Raw genomic sequence first — 3,190 nt, 5'->3', positions numbered from 1 at the left:
TCAGATGTTAGATCCCTTGGGAAAGAAAACTTTTTTAATGGCTCTACGGATCTGCTTGGTTTTCACACTATAAATAATGGGATTCAACACTGGTGGAATAAGCAAGTACAGACTGGCCATAAGAGTGTGTACATAAGGAGGTGCCCTTTTCCCAAATCTGTGGACAAAGTACAGGCTCATGAGAGGGATGTGGAATATGGCAACAGCACCTATGTGGGAGACACAAGTGCTAAAGGCCTTATGCCGCTCCTCTGGGGAAGCAATGCTTAGGACAGTCTTAATAATCAGGATATAGGAGAGAAGAATTAAGATGGAGTCCAGTCCTGCAGTAATGATGAGGGCAGTTAGTCCTAAAACACTGTTGATCTTATTGTCAGAACATGAGAGCTAAATAACATCAGGATGGAAACAGTAGGAATGATGGAGCACATGACTTCGGCAGAAGGACAGATGTTTAAGAAGCAGGGCCAGTGGCAGTAGGATCACTGTGGCCCTGATAAGAATGACAAACCACACTTTGACAACTCTGGAATCAGTCAAGATGGTAGTGTATCTCAGTGGGTTACAAATGGCAATGAAGCGGTCAAAAGCCATCGCCAGGAGCACTGAGGACTCCATGACAGTAAAGAGTTGAATGAAGAATGTTTGGGCAACACAGGCGTGGAAATTTATCTGTCTTGCATTGAACCAGAATAGGCCCAGCATAGTGACATGTGTTGAAATACACAAACCCAGGTCCGTGGTTGAGAGCATAGAGAGGAAATAGTACATAGGTTCATGGAGACTTGACTCAGTGATGATGACAAATAGGATTACACTATTCCCAGAGAGAGCAGTTATATAGACAGCAGAAGGGGATGGAGATCCAGGTATGTGCAACTTCTAGTCCTGGAACTCCCGTCAGGAAAAAGATCAGAGACGAGGAAGTGATGTTAAGAAAAGATGACATGATTATTATGAAACTAGAATTCTGTTGCAATGAAATGTCCTAGAATGAGAAATGATAATACTGTTTAGCAATTTTGTGATGGTTCCTAGTATCTGTAGTTAAATCAAATTGGAGATTACCCTTAGGACTTTATCACTTCTACTTCCCAGTTTCATTTTGATTTTTTTTTCTGAATTGAACTTCCTCTTCATGATTCTTGTTTTCTGATTCATAATAGAAAATAATATCCCCCTATCTTCTCTGTCTTATTTTCTAACCTAGGAGTACTTTTAGACCCTTTCATTTTGACCCTACTCAATTAATTTCCCTATTCCTTTGTACCCCCCCACAGAGGGAGAATTACATCAAAATAATTGGAAAATACCATGAAATCAATGGAGACTTCAAAGTGATATTAGTCTTTTAAAGTAAGATTTGTCATTTAGTAAAAATATACATATATGTATATTTGTGTTAAATAGGCTACTGCATTGTCACAAAACTTTACCATACATTTTAAAGACAGCCTAATAAGGACTTAATTTTATATAAGGAAATAGTTTTATATAAGTCAAAATAGTCTGTTCACGGTTTATTTTACCCCTGCCTTGCTAGGGTTGTTTCTAGTCTAGGGTTACATTTCTTATCTTGATTCTTGATTTTCTTATTTGTTGTCATTATAGTTGAGTTGATACATAGCTGTTAAAGAAAAATATCTGTAATTAGGCCAGCAATTAATCACTTAAAAGCAAGCTATATTATGTTTCAGGGAAAGGAGTAAGCTAAGTGTTCAGAAGTTGGATATCAGACTCTTTCTTCCCTTTCCAGTCCAGTGTTGCAATTATTGTTACCTTTTACTTATATTTGACTGCAGTAGAGTATACTTTCAAAGCTACCTTTTTGATTTGCATTTCTCTGATTATTAGTGAGCGTGCACATTTTTTTAATGTGTCTATTGGCTACTTGTATGCCTTCTTTTGAGAAGTGTCTATTCTTTTGCCCACTTTTTAATGGGACTGTTTGTTTTTTTCCTTTTCAGCACGTTTGACTTTCTTGTAGATCCTGAATGTAAGGTCTTTGCCAGATATACAGTTGGCAAATATTTTTTCCCATTCTGTTGGCTGTCTCTGTACTCTCTTGATGGTTTGTTTTGCTTTGCAGAAGCTTTTCAGTTTGATGAGGTCCCAGTTGTCTCTCATGCATGGGCATCTGGAATTTTGTTCAGGAAGTGATTGTTTATTCTAATTTCCATAATTGTGTCGCTTGCATTTCCTAGGATTCTTATAGTTTGAGATTTTATGTTTAGGTCTCTGATCCATTTGGAGTTGATTTTTGGGTATGGTGATAGGTAGGGGTCCTGTTTCATTCTTCTGCATGTGGTCAAAACCACACTGAGATACCACCTAGCTCCAGTAACAGTGGCCATCATTAATAAAACAAAAACCAACAGATGCTGGTGAGGATGTGGAGAAAAGGGAACACTTCTACACTGTTGATGTGATTGCAAACTATTTTCTATGGAAAACAGTGTGGTAATTCCTAAAAGAACTAGAAATTTACCTTCCATATGACCCAGCAATCCCCCTTCTGGGAATATACCTGGAGGAACTCAAATCGCTCTACAAAAATGATACCTGCACATTTGTTTATTGTATTGCTATTCACAATAGCAAAAACATGGAACTGACCTTGCTGCCCATCAAAACTGGACTGTATAAAAAAATATGGTATATAAACACAATGAAACACTATGCAGTCATAAAGAAAGACAAAATTATAGACTTCACAGCAACTTGGATGGATTTAGAGTCTCTAATATTTAGTAGTTGATAATAGAAACAAAGAAATGACTACCATATGTTCTCACTCATAATTAGACCCTGAACACTTATTATAATACTATAAGAAAGGAATTCATAGTAGTGGGAAACTTCCAGGGGAAATGGGGAGGGGAAACACACATCATCAAAAGGGTACCTGATCTCAAACCAGGCCAAGTAGGGACCAAAGGGAGGCCCAAACTTTACCTGTATGATGACCACTTGTACACCTAATCCTAAATTATAATCCTCATCTTTAAAATAAAAAAAAAAGAAAGAAAGAAAGAAAAAAAAGAAATGACGTCTGGAATTTTCCTATCCATGAACATAAAATATTTAGGTATTTGATTTATTTCGTCAGAGTTGTATAGATTCCCTAATAAACACAGTGTTCATGTGTTTTTTTTAAAGTCTGCCTTTATCACGTAAAAAACATGTGAAC

The 3,190-nt window shown here is 37.0% G+C and overlaps 1 pseudogene; it reads right to left on the bottom strand.

Annotated features, from left to right (window-relative positions):
- On the bottom strand, positions 1 to 949 carry LOC103270675 (annotated as a pseudogene).
- Positions 950 to 3,190: the final 2,241 nt, after the last annotated feature.

Source organism: Carlito syrichta, unplaced genomic scaffold (genome assembly GCF_000164805.1).
Source record: "Carlito syrichta isolate Samal-C Ts95f unplaced genomic scaffold, Tarsius_syrichta-2.0.1 Scaffold309894, whole genome shotgun sequence".
In the NCBI taxonomy this organism is placed as follows: Eukaryota; Metazoa; Chordata; class Mammalia; order Primates; family Tarsiidae; genus Carlito; species Carlito syrichta.
Note: the sequence above shows the minus strand (reverse complement) of the source record. Positions and strands in the feature narration are given on the sequence as shown.